The sequence below is a fragment of the Triturus cristatus genome, chromosome 6 (assembly GCF_964204655.1).
Source record: "Triturus cristatus chromosome 6, aTriCri1.1, whole genome shotgun sequence".
Classification (NCBI taxonomy): Eukaryota; Metazoa; Chordata; class Amphibia; order Caudata; family Salamandridae; genus Triturus; species Triturus cristatus.
This window is the reverse complement of record NC_140589.1, coordinates 1,008,646,216-1,008,665,481: the sequence shown is the minus strand read 5'-3', so window position 1 is coordinate 1,008,665,481 and position 19,266 is coordinate 1,008,646,216. Positions and strand designations below refer to the sequence as shown.

Genomic DNA, 19,266 nt, shown 5'->3' with positions numbered 1-19,266 from the left:
CCAAACCTCTGTTGTTTGATCTTTTCATTGCAGTTTCTTTTAAGGTTTCTCCTGTTGGAAAAATACTTCTAAATTATCTGTATCAACATGGTAGAATTTTATTTGTGATGAACATAGACTATTCAATGTTTCTTCATTATCTTTATGCCAGAAGATTAACAGGCATATTATCAAGGACGGCGTTAAAAATTATCTCCGGTTTAGCGGCAGAAAACTGCCGCTAAAGCGGTGATAATGGGCTTGATAATATGCCCTTGAGAATTCCAATAGAAGCCCATGTTCTGGTGTGAACATGGGCTTATATTGGAATTCTCCAGGGAACATTATCAAGCCCATTATCGCCGCTTTAGCGGCAGTTTTCTGCCGCTAAACCGGCGATAATTTTAACGCCGTCCTTGATAATATGACCCTTGATCAGATCTCTACTGGTTACCCTTTATTACATGTCTATCCTCTCACTCACCTACATCTTAGCTCTCGTATTTCTACTTCTTTTTTTGTTTTTTTCTATCTTTTTCTCTCCTCTTTCTTCTTACTATCTCTCCTCATTTCTTTTCTTTTCCCTATTTTTTCTGATCTGTTTCTTTTTATATAAAATAATATGACTACGTTATACTCATGGGGAGAGGATGTAGCCTTCCGGCTAGAGTGGTCGACCTCGAAGCTGGAGAACCGGGTGAGAGTCTCGGCAATGACACTCAACATCCTGTGATTGTGGACAAATCACTTAATCTCCCCGTGCCTCAGAAAAATGAATGTGTCCTTGTGTAACGAAACTGGTACTCATGTAAAGCGCTCTGATACCCAATATCTTCGGGTCTAGTTCCCACTTGCATAAAACTTTTTAAAAAATTGTCCTTAGTAATTTTATTACTATGTAAGTTCTATTGCTATTGTTTTATACATACTATGTATATTGTTATTGATTTGGGAATCTTCAAATAAAAAAAAATTCACTATAAAACAGATTCTCCCGCTTTCTCTTCCTCCTTATTTTTCCCTTTTTTTTGCCTTACACTCTCATGCTCTAAGTCGAAATATGATTAAGAAAAAATAAGTCCCAGTCCCCCAAAATGTGTTCCGGTGACCACCATTGAAAAACACCGGCATAAAGAAAGCACTGACATGAAGAGCAGAGCTTTATGCATTCCTGGTTAGCAGAGAGTCTCTCTTTGAAATAAAACACAGTGAAAAAACACGGGTTCACTCAGTGGCGTAACGAAAGTTCAGCCCCCCCCAACCCCCCCCCCCCCTGGAAGGTACACAAAGGGGCCCCCTCTCCTGATTTATTCCGGAGCACTCATTCCTGAGTACTGTGCTGAGGGGCGGGGCCCCCCCCCTACACCGCAGGGGCTGAGGGGGCCTACGTTAGGCCCCTGGGTTCACTTAGTTACAATTTACACACCAGCTAAGCGTTTGTATTATCACGCCACAGCTCTCCCCTCCGAGCGGTCTCCGCTCCTGCCTGCTCACACGGCGAGTTGCTGCTTCCCCGTCAGTGACATCAGCCTGTTGCTGTGGGGATGGATTTGGTTTCTCGTGGGAGGAGATTTCCGTCCAGTAGAGGAGAAACGGGGTCAAGGGAGGGTAAAAGGATCGATTCTAGGTTTTTGGAGGCAGGATTATCGATCCGTTAATCATTGCTATCCAGATGTATTGACGATGGAGAGAAAGAACTAGAATCCAGCGCGTGAAGCGTTTATGTAAGTACGTTTTATTTTAACTTTTCACGTCTGGGCTCACCTTGCTGTAAAAAAGTTGATGCACTAATCCAGTGGCATAAAATGTGCTTCCTAACATTAATTGTGGAGCTGCATTGAATATATACAGGCGATTGTGACTTGCAGTTTTTGATCTGATTAACAGTAAAGCCACGTGTGCGCAATGATTAGTGTTCCGAACGTTCAGCGCAGGAAATCTCGTTTTTTTCCTGGTCTTGCGTTAGCACGATCTATTATTTTCGTGGCATCCGTCTCTAGGAGAGTTGCTTGCCTCAGACAAAAAACGGCAGCATATTCGCTCAGCAGCAGGAAGACCAAGCCATGCCAGTGAAAATAAACGTTGACCAATAAAACATGTTATTTGAAGGAAAAGAAGAAATAAACACAAAATCACACATTTATTGCTCCAGTAAAAATGTCACATTTTATTTTGTTTTCATAGCATATGGTAAGAATCTGCAGCGTTTTTATTCCCTCACACTCAGAAGGCCTATTTAATAAGATTATCGTCTAAATCTGTTTTACCGTCTTGAGCTTATAACCATAGCATAACAGAAACCATATGATGTACAGAGCGTCAGGTTATTTATTACCTTTGTTGCAGAGGGGAAGTGCATCATGATAGGCTCAGGGCTCAGTGCATTGTCAGGTATGGCCCTTACACTCAACAATGCTAATACATATCATGTGACACTCTCCACATCTACATACCAAATATATATTTACTGGAAAGTTTATATTGGCACTTTCAGAATGAAAGTGTGAGGATGTAGCCTAATGTCTAGGGTGGGGGAACTTAAATCCGGGGAACCAGGTTCAAGTCAGGGCAATAACGCTCAACATCCTGTGATTCTGGGCAAATCACTTTGGGCCATATTATCAGGGTTCGGCGTTAAAATTATCGCCGCTTTAGCGGCAGAAAACTGCAGCCAAAGCGGCGATAATGGGCTTGATAATATGCCGCAGAGAATTCCCATAGAAGCCCATGTTAACACATGTGTTAACATGGGCTTCTATGGGAATTCTCTGCGGCATATTATCAAGCCCATTATCGCCGCTTTAGCTGCAGTTTTCTGCCGCTAAAGTGGCGATAATTTTACATGGGCTTCTATGGGAATTCTCTGCGGCATATTATCAAGCCCATTATCGCCGTTTTAGCTGCAGTTTTCTGCCGCTAAAGCGGCGATAATTTTAACGCCGAACCTTGATAATATGGCCCCATATCTCCCCGTGCCTAGCAAAAATGAATGTGTCCTCATGTAACGCAACTGGTGCTCATGTAAAGCGCTCTAATACCGGATACCTTCGGGTCGAGTTCGTGCTATATAAAACTCCGGAAAAAAAGGTTCTGGAGATGGGCCTAAAGTTAAATTGAATCGTTCTGTAGGGTTGTATAGCATTTTCTATAGCTCAATCTTTCAAGGCACTGTTAAAAAGAAGTTTTTTGTGCTCTTTTTCTCATGAATCCCCATATTTCTAAAATTTGCTAGACATACATAAACACAAAGGGCCAGATGCCCGACCTGTTTTTGCATACACAAACGGGTTTGCCACCCATTTATTCATGCAAAAACCTCATGGGCTGTGTACAAAGCCTATTTAGCGAGTTACAATTTATTTCCGACTGGCTAAATAAGTTTTGCGACTCGCTATTAGGAAGGGGCGTTCCCTTCCTTATAGCGACCGCAAACCTATGTACCAATGTTTTGTGACCGCAATTGCGGTCACAACAGCCTAGCAAATTAAGAGGGTGGTAATGGAGTCGCAAATGGGAAGGGGTCCCCCCTTACCCTTTGTGACAGGCTCTGAAAATATTTTTTAAGGGCAGACAGTGGTCCCAGAGAAAAATGAATAAAAAATGTTTGATTTTCTTTTTTTTTTTTTAAATGCATCCCGTTTTCCTTAAATGAAAATGAGCTGCATTAAAAAAAATTGATTTATTTAAAAGCAGTCCCAGACATGGTGGTGTGCTGAGCCCAGCTGGCCACCATACCTGGGAGGGCCTGCCATTCCCAATGGGGTCGCAAATTGCGAGTTGCTCATTAATAAGCCTCGCAATTTGCAACCCCATTGGGAATCGCAAACAGTGTCTTTGACAGTGTTGTACATCCTATTTTGTGACGCGCAATTTGCAAGTCGTTATTGCAACGCAATGTGCGAGTCGCAAAATTGTTGGTCGTACATCTGGCCCAAAATGTATCCCTATTCAGTATAAAAGTATTCACCGAAGTTTCAACTTACGTAATATGTATATTGTAAATGAGTCATGGTAAGCATGTTTGTAATTTAAATTTTTATGTGACTGTAGCATTGTCAAAGCAAACTCCTAAGTTATAAGTCTTTAAAAGAGTTCCAAATATTAGCGACCTTGTCATATATTCATAGGTTGCCCAATGCTCCTGTTGAAATAAAGATCTTTCATTATCAGTGATTCAGTATTGCTCAACTGATAATGACTCGCCCTTCTTCAGGACGGAACTATTGCTGGCCGTAATCCTGGAAAACATTGGAAGTGTAGCTCCTGTTCAGTCAGTCACACAGCTAGTATAATAGTGAGAAGGTTATAGAGCATCTCTACCTGTGGTTTCTTTTTTCTCAAAGCCCTAAATGCTCACATTGCCTTAGCATTCTTTTCTAAAAAAAATGATGATTATGTTCACTGTAATTAACAATAGAAGTTCTAATAACGCATACATGTTGCAAAAATCAACCTGAGCTAAATCCAGTGGGTTCATTGTAGGATTTTTCAAACTATGATATCCCTGTGTTTTAAATCAGAATGTATTGTGAAATTTTCGCTTATGAGAATACATCTAAAACATGTTATCCTAGGTGCACAATTGATAATAAAGGCCTTCAACCCACAGTCCCAGTGTCCATCAAAGCCAAACAAACATTAACTCCAGAAATTTATGATACACATTACAACCAATAGAACATCAAATGATAACAGATAAGATCAACAATACCAGTAACCTACTTAGTGGCTAAGATGAAGGTGGCATATGAGTGCTCCAGGGCTAGTAGCCCTATCCCCATAAAATGTGGCAGTCTAATACACCAGGGATTTCTTTGGCACTCTCCAGGATTGTGGATCCTGCCTTGCAGTACCTGTTGACGACACACCAATGTCTGACAGACAAAGTGGCTGGAAACACAAGGAGATGGTGGGCGGAGCACTGAAACTTTTCAGACACTCACCCCCAGTCACAGATCTGTGTTGAATCCATCATCATTCTTTAACTCACTTCGCCACCTCAGTTCAGTTCCAGCTATATGGAAATCAGTCCTGACCCTTTACAAAGTGGCTGACCAGTGTTATAGCTTGTTCCAGATTAAAATAATATATGCTTATTAACATCAACATTTTGCATTTGAAACGATAATGCTGTAATGTTGTGCATAACTATGTTTTCTTGGTATAGTCCAAACTAGGCCTCAGCTAGGCCTAGACTCATCGTTGTATTTGTATGGCTGTTTCAAAATTTCATTGTATCATTTTATTTCTTGTGTACTGTTGCTTATGTTGACATTCTGTTGTCGAAGAACTCTGGAGGAAGGCTTTACTTACTTTTCAAGGCCCTTCCTGTTCGCTCACTGTAGGTATTCATTCATGAGACTTTTCATTGTTTAAGTAACCAGTTCTGTTTTAAAACCTCCAATGACATTAGGTCAGAAGAGGTTCATTAATATTTATTTATGTGGATAGTGCTAGGATGGTGGCATTATATGACATTCAATAATGTGCTAAGATTTGACAAAGTGTTGATTTGCTCACCCTATGCTGAATTCAATCTAAACGTCTTTCTATGATGAAATTGTCTTTTTTTTATTTTTTTATTTTTTTTTTTAGGTAAATGCACATCATTTTTATTTTATAGTTATTGTAATGAAAGCAATGTTGAGTTATATATAAAAACATCTAGGTGTGAACATAGGTTTCTATATATGTTTTCTCATTTGTATATATAGGACTCTACAATTTTTGCCAAACGGATTGATACATTTGGTGGATATTGCAACTAATAATCACGATACAAGCGATATGGTCCTGTGCAAGCTAGGTGGGTATATTTTTCCTAAAATGTTAATACATTAATAATTAATTTACTCATTTTTAATCTTTATAATTTACTGTGATAAGTCCTATAGATATTATACTGATTTGGTTGTACCCACCTAGCTTGCACAGGACCATATCACCTGAAATTGTCTTTAAAGCGGACACATTTTGGGGGTGAGCTGATACTCTTGGATCTATTAGGAATGCAGCCTGATTTTGCATTGATTTGCTGAACATCCTGGACGTTTCTCATGCTCCATCTATTTAAAATGATAAAAACCTTCATGACAATGTATTTCTAAGCTCTATGACTGCTTAAGACTTACTACGCTTGGCCTTCTATATTGCACTGCAATATTTTAATAAATCTTCATGGTTTTTCTAATTTACTGATCTCAAGCCTTTTTGATTCAGTACTTATTTATTGTCTGTGTTTGAGGTGATGTTTTAAATCTTCTCTTTATTGACACATTACCTCCTCTATTTTTTAAGACAACACTGTCCGCGACCCTGTATTTGGGTGCTTTATATCTAGCATGTAAGATTTACTTGAGAGACAGCACCCACACCAGCAAGAGGAGCACTGTGAATAAGACATATGGGGCCACATTTACGAAAGTCTGAAATTGCAATTCTCAAATATCGAATCCGTAGAAGTTGCTGTTTGAGAATCGTCAAAAATTGAATGTCTGTGACCTTAGATTTCCTAATAGCGATTCCTACGGATTCACATTTTCTATTAGGAAATCGCAAATTAGGAAATTGCAAATGTCACTAGTGACTTTCACTGTCACTGAGAATGTGGACGGAGAGAGAAAGAACAATTGAAAGAAATACTACAGATGCGAAAGAGAGAACTTAGAGAATGTACACATCTGGATATTTCTATAGGTTGGTAATTTTATAAAGCAGCACTCGCATCATCATTGCGCATGCTTGCCCTTCAGGGATTGAGCAAGGCCACCTTGGGGTCATGAGTGAAGAGGCATGAGTCCGAATACTACATAAGAATGCTGGCTTGTTTTTTTCATGTGCATTGTGAATGTTGTCAAAGGGGGGTGAGAGACTCAAAGTTCTATTGGCTTTACACATAGCACTTCTTTCCCTCGGGCACAATGTATAGAAGAGATGCTGCTCATATCTTAGGGAGTGCAGCATACTAGGTAAATTAGCCCGTATGGAGCTTATCCATCTTTGACTTGCTACTCTATCACAAGCAGAGCAAGAGTGGGGACAGGATCAAAGAGATTAAGGTTATCCTCCTACCTTATACAGATTTATGATTGGGCAGGTTCACACTGAAGCGGTACAGACTTGTGGATCAGGGAGGGGCACATAGTTTCTGAATCATACCCGATTCTGCTTGCTACTGCTGCCAAACTGATTTCTAAACACATCCAAACAAAGTGCTTGGTCAGTGCTAGGAGCATATATAGGGGCAGATTTACAAGCCCCTTGAGCCACTTTTGCATCACTTTCCCCATGTTAAAGTGATGCAAAAGTGGCGCAAGGGGCTTGTAAATCTGCCCCCTAGAGTCCAGTGCCTCCCTCTGCTGTGAGTAGGACAGTTAGTAAAAGTTAAGGGCATACATGTCTGTAAGCATGCATGTGATCCTGTGTTTATCTATGTCAATTTGTATGTGTATATGCATGTGTTTGTGTGTGTATGTCTTTGCATGCTTCTGTGTGTCTGTGAAGAAGTTCAGGTAAATAAACATCTATGTATGTTTTAAAGGGTAGCATTCTCTGACAGAAGGGGGGGGGGCTGGCTAAATGCACCACTGAGTAGTCACTTTAATGTTGACCATGGAGTGATGGTGTCCTCCTTCAATTATTATCAGCAAAACTTACATAATGGGGGAATTTGGATCATAAGAGTGACTATCACAGGAATATTGGTGGCCCTGACATAAGCTGCATGCCCTACCCTAGTCTCTTTTTGGGAGCCCAGCAAAATGATATTCTTCTTTATTTATAGTGGGCCCATCTCATATATGTGTGACTTTCCCTGGTTTAAGGGTGGCCCCAAACTAATGGTGTCCATCCATGACATATGTGAGACACTCTTGACTAGTTGTAGTTAGGACTGCCATAATAGTGGCCCATCCATTATGTTCTGTTCGATTACACATTATGAGCACCCTTAGCAATCGTCTGCCTATGCCTGGCATAATAGTACTGTTGCCCTATTGATGCCCTTGTTGACATGTTGTGAGCACACTTCTGATATTTCTGGCTATGAGAAGGCCTTTTCTTCAGGTCCTCATGAAGAGATTTCCATTCACCACTTGACTCTTACAGGGAAGTGATGATGAGGAGTCAAATTTCCTCCAGGTGATGGAGAGTGATAGAAACCCATACTATATATACCCCCCTGAAAATAACACTCATGAACATCAATGTCTAGACAGTACCATACTGTCTACAAACATGGACACAAATAAAGCTGATAATTTTTATCAGCCTCCTTCTCTGCCTCTCTGCCAAAAACCTCATCCTCCTTGCCAGGATGTCCAAAGCCATCATTGTGAATGATCCTGATGCATTTTGGTTGCCTTTTTAGGTCTTGCCTACACAGCGTGCATGCGCTGCATAGGAAAAAGACCTATAGAAATCGCTTCGGCTTTTCAGCCAAAAACGTGCACGCATTGCATTGCTTTCAATGGCAATGCATGCACGTTTGGCGATTCCCTTGCGGGAGCGAGCTTTGGCAACATATGTTTGCTCGCTCCCGCAAGGGAATCACTGTGTGTTCTCTCGAACTCCCCCCACCCCTCCCACTTGTTTTTTTTTGGGGGGGGGGGAGTTGTGCAAGCACAAGATGCCTAATTGACAGCTTGCTCTTACCGTGTGAACGGAAACAACATTTGCAATCCAGAATGTGTAACAATCTACGGAGCGAGCGCTCAGAGAACAGACATCTCGCGGAATGATAGATGAGACCAGCATGGGGGAAATTCTCCTGTTAACTTTAAAATGTCTCTTGGGATGGCTTCACGGCGGAGGAATGCGCCCCTACCCCGTATCATTCCATTCTATTGGACTTGAACCCGCGCCAAGTAAATGAAAAGGAATGCTTTCAGAGACACTGTGGCCCAAGAACTAACCACCACGTGTTGCGTATTGAACCACTGATTTATTAGCCCTGCATTCTTTACTGTGCTAAGGAGAGCAGGGACCTGGGCCTACCTCTGTGGCGGAAAAAAATCACCTCAGCGGGAGAGGAGGTGCATCTTGAAATTGGAGAGGCTCACCGGGGGGGGGGGGGTACCACGAGTCATCCTGCTTTGGGTATTCTAACCATCATTGTTTGACTCCGTCTTATAGTTACCGAGGGGGCACGTGCTAATAGGAAGCAGCTGCGCAATGCATGCCACGCTGGCACGTGGAAGCGCGAGAGCTGCATGGCCCATGGCACCCGGAGCACCCCGTAGACCCCCTGCAGTGCTCAGTGAGTGCTGTGGCGGTTGGATGCCTCATGGCTTTGGGAATGTTCTTTTCCTTTCGAGAGAATATTTTCAAAATTGCATGATTTGTGCAGAACAATTCACTGGGTCTCTACGTCAGCTTTTGTGCAGTAAACCTTCTTTTGTGGCTTCAGCAGAAATTAGGGTGCCATTGGCGGGTGCAAAGCACTTGCAGGGAACATGTTGTGTTTTCATCCTTCCCAGTTGATCACAGGAGTACCATTGGCTTGGGTAATAGTGAGACCTTCGATGTAAACGCCAGCAGTTACTTTGTTTTGTAGAGTCCCAATCCAGTCCAATTCAGGGATATTTACATAGTACTGAAACCCAGTGCCACCCACTCACCTGGGCCATACATATTCTAGCATCAGGGAATTCTTTTGCCTTCTTATGTTCAATCTGCACTTTCTCAGAAGATGTGGTGCTTCGGCTATAAATGTGAAACAAGTTTTTAAATTGCAGAATATGTGGTGATGATCAGTTGCACATGTCTCCTGGTTCACTTGGATGTCTCTGCCATCTATAAGGGTCCTGGCAGCCAGCTCTTCTCGACTGCTGTGATGTGCTTTGTCCCCCCCACTGCTGTTAATAAGCTCTATGAATACTTACTTGATTGCCCTTAGAAAGGTATGGATATGATCACGGAGCACTACTTTGTCAATGTATTTTTCCTTTTTGTGTGATTTCTGGCTTGCCTTGAACCTGGTATTCTGATCGAAAACAGTTTTCTTAGGGTGGAGTATCAGCTTCTCATTGTCCTCCCATCATTGGTTGAGCTCAGGTATACTTTTTGCATTTGCTGCGCTTGTTCCTTAAGGGAGAAATGCAAAACATTGACCTCCTTGAAAAAGGACAATTTCCTGAGTTTTGTTGATTTAAGTATGAGGAAGGTTTGTGGTGCCGAGTAGAATGTATAGTGGTGTGCCAATGGCAAGAATTCATTTGAGGTTAATGTAGGGCCATTGTCCACCCGAATAACCATTTTTAAAGGTTGTGCACATTACATAAAGATGGTCTTGGTTCATTATGATGCAGGTTTTTACACAGGAGGTCCAACTCATTCAGGCGAACAATGCTTTTGAGGTCTCACTACTGGGCAGTGAGCGAGCAGTGAGGCACGAAGGGAAGGTGGACCAGGTGACAGGGATGGAGAGGGAGCTGCAGAGTGGCGCACGACTGACTGAGAGGACAAAAGGGTTATAAGGACACAGGGTATCCAGTGTTCCTGCCTCTGCCCAGGACTCCTTAAGATGCAAGGACATTCATGAAGCAGGTTATGCACTACTCATAAATATAACCATATGTACACACTCACATGGCTACAAGTTAGCAAGCGCCAGAGCAAAAAAAAAAATATATATTTCCTGGATGTAATCAGGAATGCAGATAGCCAGAAAAAATACTCGTGTCTACAAAGAAATTGCTGCACTGTAGCCCACACAAGCATTGCTTCTCAGAGGGAGCTACGTGAGCACCGAAAGTCTTTCTTCTCTTATAAAACGGACATCATGAGAAGAATATTGTGACGTCAACTGTAACCGTCTACGTGATTAGCACTTCACATATCTTGACCATGCACCATTTTCTTAGCTCATATCCTTTCAAGAGGCGGGAATTATAGGGATCCTAACATCCTTCAAAAAATCATCTCAATCGGTGGCTAGATGTGGTGCAAAATATGTGGACGTTGTGCTTCTTGCTTTATCACTTAGCGTCGCCAACCTTGTGAACACCTTGATAGCCACTAGACTAGTTCCCCAAAAAGCAAAACATGCACAAGCCATGGCCAATTTTGGATCCATCTCAGGTCTAGCCTGTGATGCAGAAGTATCGAAAGCAGCAGCAATCACTCAACTCTTCTCGCATCTCAAGACCAAGGCCCAGTTGAGGAGTTTCTAGTGGAGTTTAAGACAACTGGTAGGAGCAAATACATTGCCATTAAACAATAGGTATGAGAGGCCTGCCAACCATGAATAAGACCAAGTGAGTGCACCGATGTTTATAGACTTCTCATAAGTCTCTGCCATTATGGACAATAAACTGCTGCTTGTATGCCTGAAAACATCTTCAGGAGTAGGAGTAACCAAACTGACCTGGTTCACAAGCACCAAGTCAAACTGGGATCCTTCCATTCAGAACCATGAGTCCAATAGGATCAGACTGACAATCCTTTTCCAAGTCTCTTATTATACAGCTGGTCCACATTCCATAAAGTCACCACCTTGTGTCCCACATGTATGTGGATCCATAGACACCTCAACGTAAATTGTCTAATTTCAAGAAACAAGTGACATATTGGATGCAATGTATGTGACTGCCTCTGTGGACAGAAAATAGAAATGCTTCTCCTGGGACAAGTGGAACAACCCTCCTGTTCATCTGGCCAGACATCTCGGGCCTCCACCAAAGTTAAAAGAAAAATCAAGCAACCTAGAATATCTCTTCAGCCTACCCTTCAGTAATCAGGTATATGCAATCATAACAACGGATCATGTTGTCTAAATGCTATTCCTCCTTCTGCACCTACCCCATTAAAATAACATTGTTGCTTCCAGGATTGGTGACCTCTTGTCAGATCTGCTGCCACCACACCTGCACCAGACTCTCAAATGGAGACAGTATTCAAGTTTCCAAGTGCCCATAATTCTGAAAATTTGCTCTGAGGATCTCTGTTTTTCTCATGAATAAAGAAAGACAGACTTTAAGACTACACAAAGTCCATTCAGCACTGTATAGCCTAGCCACAGGATATATATCCAAGTCTAACAGCCTGCCGGAGGCCTCCTAAGATCGGTCTCCATAAACTTACAGAGTATGTAGCTCTGTTTTTGAGCCATGGTGCACAATTTTGGGCACATCAGGGCAAATTGCATTGTGCCGCTGGAGGAAAAATAACAGTGTGCCTTTAGATCACTCCCTATCCCTAGTAAACAGGCTGTTCAGGCCTTGTCTTAAAATTTGGCATCACCTAGTGGTGGCACACTATGGGTGTAGCCTTATTTTGTCCAAAGGTAATGCTGGTTGCTGGTTTCAGTTCTCGAATAGCAGCTGTAAGAAAACGGAACAGTGTTTAATAATAAACGACTTTTCACAGTTTTTGGGTCTGTCCAATGGCTGCCGTGCTTAAAAGTATCATGCCAGATGAGAAAGTACCGCATATTTGTGCTTTGGGTATGAAATTATCTCCTCTTAAATATATTGGGGCAGATTTACAAGCCCCTTGCGCCGCCGGTGCATTACTTTGCAAGGTGCTCCGGCAGCACAACCTGCTGAGTGATATTTACAAGCACAGATAAAGCCACCCTGGGTGACTTTACCTGGGCTTGTAAATATTGCTGTTTTTTCATGCAACACTTTGCGTGTTAGAGGGTGACATGTCCACTGATGCATTTCCAGATTTACAAGCAATCGTAAATCTGGAAATGCTTCAGAATGCTACACCACTCTAGGGGTGGCGTAGCAAGGTGCAACGAAGAGAAGTGTTTTCATTTCTACTCATTTTTTAGGTCGAGCATTCAAGACCTCTTGTATGTATTTTGTGGGCTCTGGAGATCAGCCCTAGGACTTGTCTGCTTCCGCTCAGGGACTTTATTTCTGTTCAACTGCCTCTATTTAACTGTCTTGATAGAACACGACCGGCAGAGGTCAGTAAATACCACAATCACTTTAGCATTCTCTAGGTTCCAGTCCATAGAAATTGTCTTCCACGACCAACCGTAGACAATAATATTTTTTCAAATCTTGTATTTTCAGTGATATGACCACCGAAGGCCCTGATTCTATATTAAAAAACAGAGGTTTGGACTATACCTATTCCCGCAGAAAGGCAATATTTCTCTCCATGTGTTCCCATGCCTGGCATTTTCCGCAGTTTGGTGCTTACTTTCCCTCCATGTTAAAGAACTGTAGAGGTTTTAGCACCCAGGCAAATGTGCTGCATAGCTAAATACATATAAGGTCCCAAAGGCGAGACCTATTGCATTGCAAATGCTTGTTAATGTTTGCATCTGGCTACCATCAGCTTCGATTTGATGTTAATTGCATTTCCCAAATGTCCTTGTTTCGACTAGTTGCAATTAGGAAATCAGCTGTACATGCGGTTACCGAATTGCAAATAGGAAATCCCATTTACTATTTCTTATTTTGCATTTCCCAAAATGTGTTTTCCAAAGGGTAGAAATTGCATTTTGCAACGCCGCATATGCCATTCATACATACCTAAAGACTATATTGCATTTCCTAATGGCCAGAAGAAGCGATTTGGACCATTAGGAAATGCAAAATGTGTTTGTGCATATGGGCCATGGTGCTCTCTGATGCGAAGCTACTGTGAATAGGCACACTAGAAGCTGTGAAGAAGTTTGAAGAAAATTCACATGTGAAAAGCAGAATTTGGTAACAACCCGGCTGAGGACATTGACAGTGCTGAATGATCCTCAGAGGGACTGGGGCAGGCCAGCGGCTATTGATTGAAGGCCCTATGAAATTCTTCTCCATAAATGGCAGAATGGGTCAGATAGGAGATATAAGCTGCACCTAAAACCTGATGTAAGTCATATCAGAAGTCATGAACTCAACCCCAACATTTCCAGGGCCAATTTAATAATACAAAGAAGACTAAAAGTGCCATAGAAATCACTGTGGGCAATCTCCTCAACATTAGGTGGGGAAATAATTAGTGTAGGGACAAGTGCCCATCATAGATTGATCTGATTTTAAAACAATCTCAGGGCTGTGATGCTAATACTGTATTTAGACACTTATATAAATATTTTTTTTTCATAAAGACACATGTCATCAGCAGAAGATTGCGGTCGCGTGAGTTATAGTTGCCTGCACTAACTGTAACGGGGGAATTTCATGGGTTTTTTATCAGTAAAATTTCCGCTAACTATAACATGTCTGAAACCTATGGTTTTTTCAGTGAATTTGCAAGGTTTTTTAAATGCTAATTCCTAACTATAACGTGTGTGAAACCTATGGTTTTTTCAGTGAATTTGTACGGTTTTTTAAATGCTAAGTTACTTTACGCCATTCGTGGCGTGCACGCCCACTTTACGCAGTTAGTGCCGTACATGCAAGGTGGGCACGCAGTGCGCTACGCGCACCGCGTGCCCACGTTACGCACCGTGCGCACATGGAGGACATATTATGTGCTTCCTTGTGATAGGTAATCTGTTAAATTTAATTTGTAAGTGATGACAATAATATGCCATGCACAGAGAGTGTTTTTTTTTTTTTAATTAAAATTTGTAGCGTAAGCGCACCGTACGCGTACGGTAAGCGTAATCGGCGAAATTTTCAAAAAATAAAAATTTACCGTTTTTGGCCTTGGGGGATCTTTGAGGACTCAACTAACATGACTATGTGCATGGGCGCTGTCTAAACAGCCCCTTTATATGTTTTTTGCCTTTGTTTACAGCCCCCCCCTCAGAGTGCGAGAGAGAAAATGGCGGCCGCCGCTTCCTGGTTTCGACCGATTCGAATGTTTACTTAGATGTAACAGCCAATCAGAATCGCGCTCGCGCACGCCACCGTACGCGTACGGTAAGCTTACGGTAAGCGTACCGTAAGCTGGCTCAGATATATATATTGATTTAAAGGCTATTTTCTCAGAATCTACTGAACAGATTTACACCAAACCTACAAAAGGCACTTCCTTGACCTAGGGACTACCTCTCTGCCAAATTATATATATGTATAGCTAAAAATTTATGGAAGAAGAGATGGTCTTATGCACTTGGAAGTTTTTGTGCTCTGGGAAACTAATTTTTAAATAGCAACTCTGTCTTCAACAACTCAGTCACTCCCTGTGCCAACCAAAAAAAATGAATGCGTCCTTCTTTAACGAAACTGGTGCTCATATAAAGCGCTCTGATACCTGATTTCTCGGGTCTAGTTCATGCTATATAATCTTCTAAAACAAAACAAAAAAAAAGCAGAGGATTTGTTTGTCTTGTTTATCTTAGCCCATATTGTACCTTTGTTTAAACACTTTGTTTTGGTTGCCTCTTGATTATGTGTTAATGATTCTAATGTTCGAAGGGAGTAGAACCTTGACTCCCAATGAACTAGCTGCAGCGATTTACAAATATTCATCAAGCTAATTGGGAAAGCAGCTTTTAAATGTGTTTAACACTGCTAGGGAAGTAAGTAATATTTCTCCTGATTTTTGAACCCCTACAATCGTCCTTATACAAAAGACTGAAAAACCTTGCCTTGTACAGTTTGATTTCTCTCTAAAACAAGGAGACTAAATATTGGCAAACATCTGAGCTGACCACGGATGCAAATAAAATGACCTGGTAATACACCCAGACCAGTGTGATTTTATGCCAGAGACGTCTTACAGACATAATATGAGTAGTATTTTGGAATGCTTGGACATGTGTATCAGTTGAGGGAACCAGCAGTGATTTAATCCTTGGATGCCAAAAAGTGTTTCAACTCAGTTGAATGACTTTTTCTATTTGATGGGCAAAGGGTCACCGTTTAAATTATTGGTGCATTTAAGAACTCACAGCCACAATAATGGTTAAGGTGACAGGATCTTTTCCTTTTTCCTGTCATCCTACAGCCATTGGCATGCTGAATAAGGCAGGACGCTTAAATATCTTGCTTTGCCTGGCAAACCCAGATTTCTCTAATGACAGTGCACTGGTAGGTAATAAATACTCAGGATTACAAAATAACTGGAAAAAAATGCTATTTCCTGGATTACTTATTGGGAGACATTAAGGGGAATGTATCTCTCATTTCAGCTAAGTAAGGCAAACTGTCGTACAACAATTTAAGGGGTACATGTCACATTGGCGATCGCTTCCTCTATTATTGCTGACAAAGGTGGTAATCCTCAAAGTGATAACCCTTCTCAAGTTTTGAGGTTGCTTAGCGCATTGAGAGAGCCATTGTGGCATAGTGGCATGCAAATCTCATCCATAGGAATTTAGACGGTGGAAATATGCACTACTAGGAAATTGTCAATACTACTTGGCAGCCCAGCTGGTAATACTGAACTTCTGGATCTTCTTCTCACAGCAGGAACCCTTGTTACTGGTGGACAGATGTGCTATTGGGCTCAGAGGATATACTAGAGTAATACATGGAGCAAGATACCCTCTGGACTTCTAGAACCATCTAATATGGTGGTACACGCTTTTAAGGTGTGGTGTGTATAATTTGTAAACGCCGCAATGAGGCTCTGCATGATTAGAAAACGTGTGGGTGGTCCAGGAAATGGGACTGTTTGGAGAAAGAGATAGAACCAAGTCTTTTGAAATGCTACGTAGAGCATTTTTGATCTCTACTTGCAGATATGGCATGCACAAAATATAAGAACACATTTAGTGAGGGAGAGAATAGGTCACTACTGGAATATAGAGCCATTTTGGCTCCTTTGCAGAGAGGTGATCTCTATGACATAGAAAACCCTCATTAATAAGCCTTCGTACTCACTGGAGAAGCTGAGAGACAAATGGATAGAGGAGGAGGGCGATGTGGAGGGAATCAGATTGGGATGAGTCATGAATGTACCCAAGTGAGGTAGCGATACGTTCAGGATCCAGGTTGGTGCAGTTAAGGATCTTGCACTGCGTGTATTACACATGGGTACATTTGTTTGAATATGGTGTAGTTACATCAAATGTTTGTGTGAGACAATGTGGAAGTGCAGTTACCTTTTTCCATATTATCTGTCAATGTTCTATGACTAAAGAATTCAGGATTGGATGATAGAGCACCCGCCAGCTGCTACAGACGCTACCTTAAATATTAATGCTAGTTTAGCATGTTGGCTTAGGAGGGCTGTCGCTCTAATGTCGGGTAGTCATAGACCGTCATGTGTGAAATCACAGGGTTGCAATATATATTGGTGTATATTATCCGAAGAAACATTACAAATGATTATTGGCTGTCCAAAGAAAGTTGGCACGGTGTGGTATGGCTAACATAGCAGAATTATCACAATATTTATGAATAATGCAAAATTATGTATTTGTACCTCTGCCTCTTTCATACTGCTCTAGATTTCCTACCAGGGGAATGGAAGCACTTGATCATTGTGTATTTATCAGATTTCAGATGCCTACATTTAGTGAATAGATTATGCTTGCTAATAATGTATAATCTATATGCGGAAAGGACAGTAATATGTTAACTATAAAGATTGTGTGACCCTACCTGACTCTTTAATTCTTAGATTGTTTGAATAACCTACTTAAAACACACACTTACTGACCAGGTAAACAGTAGGGAAAACTCATGTCAGGCTGATATTTGTTGCTGAAATATAAAAACGCCTTTGGAGACATAGAAAACTATTTGTCATCCTGAATTGCCGTGTGTTTTCTGTAATATGGGTGAACAACAGGTGAACGGACACAAGACATGATTCACCCTTCAATCATGGGATGTTGTATCTTGGGGTGTCGGAGGTGCTGCTGCACCCCCAAATAACACTGGAAGAGTTAAAATGGGGAAGGAACAGAGAAAGAAGCCATTGAGGTGTCTTCTTTAGCAGCATTTGTACTGTTTTCTAAGACAGACAGTAACATAGCACGCAACCTTCTCTGACACATAACAAGCTTCTTCCTTTAACAGTAATTATATGTTTAGCTTCCTTTGATGTTGTGATGGATGTTTGTACCTAATCTACTGACAGTACAGAGTCGTGCTAGAGAAAAAGGCTATTGGGTGACAAACACTTCCTATCACATATGAAACAACCTGATTGATGTACAAACTAAACTTCACAGGCATGTGTTACTATCCTAACAACATACTCTCAAATGACTCTTAAACCCTGAAATATTGTGGGATATTGGTAAGGCCAAAACAAACTAAGACCTATTGGGCCCAATTGACAAAGGTATTTTCATCCACGCACTTATGATTACGGCCCAAATACACCCATTTATGCCTTCTAGAAACTCACAAATGTATTCATGCAGGCGTAAATGAATTTACCACTGCAGATTTCTCTACCATGAGTGCAGAGATATTGGCAGTAATAAATCCCGGTCGAGGGTGGAAACAGGGGCGTAGCCTCACAAGATACATTCTGGGCATGGTGGTTGTGTTTGGTGGCCCTGAGCTATGTATTTGTCCGTTTTTCCAAGAATAAAAGAAAAAAAGCAGCGACCTTTGATGTAAAACAGGTAAGAGAGAGAGAGAACAAGAAATAGACAAGCATTTGGGGTCTATTGCGATGGCGGGCAGGCCACCGCAACGGCAAAAGGGACCGCCCGCTATTGTTGCGGCGGTCCCGCCATACGAATCAAGATGCACCCGCCACACTGGCGGGCGCATCCCCCATTTTAGACATTGCGGCGGGCGGTGATGCAAGCAGCACCTGCCGCAAGGTACAAAATGCATGTTGTGCATTTGAATGCACAACGTGAAAGGCACCGCGCGGTGCCTGCCACCTTGTGCATGCAGATGTAGGGGGGTACCATGGGAATCCCCCAAGTGCACCCCCAGCCCCCCAACACCACGGGGGCCCGCAACAGGCCCCCAATTCAGAAGACCACATGCCTTTCCATGGCAGCAACGCCGCCATGGAAAGGCATATCTCAGCCTGCATCATGACGTGGATGGTGGTGTCTTGCAGACACCGCCACCATATCATGCCCTTTTTCCGCCCGGTGGATGGTCTTTCTGTCCGCCGGGGTCCCCCCCGCCATCGTAATGTGGCGAGCAGGAAATGGTAGGCAGGCCGTGGTAATTGGTGGGCGGTGGCGATCTGCCCGCCAACATAATCGACCCCATGGTGTTTGAATTCCAAAATTAAAAAAAACAAATGGCCTAGAATCAATAAAGGCCTCTCTGCTTGTCTAAATTATGTGATGCTAGGAAATAATTTTATTGCACAGCACCTCCTTTTTCTTCATTATCACATATGAGAGCACTTTTAAATACTTGAGTTCAAGAGGTGCGCTGTACAAGCACCTCTTGTGTTTGATTTAATAGACTGTAATGCTTCTCCATCTATATTTAGAATCTAGGCCACATTTAGGAT

General features: G+C 41.9%; 1 long non-coding RNA gene across 1 annotated transcript in view; it reads left to right on the top strand.

Moving 5' to 3' along the window:
• The first annotated feature begins 1,569 nt into the window (after positions 1 to 1,569).
• The window catches only part of LOC146820920 (uncharacterized), a 205,620-nt gene continuing 187,923 nt past the window's right edge, over positions 1,570 to 19,266 (top strand). The window contains exon 1 of the long non-coding RNA XR_014962643.1: positions 1,570 to 1,703. This is a non-coding gene — a long non-coding RNA (uncharacterized LOC146820920). The remainder of the gene's footprint in view (positions 1,704 to 19,266) is intronic.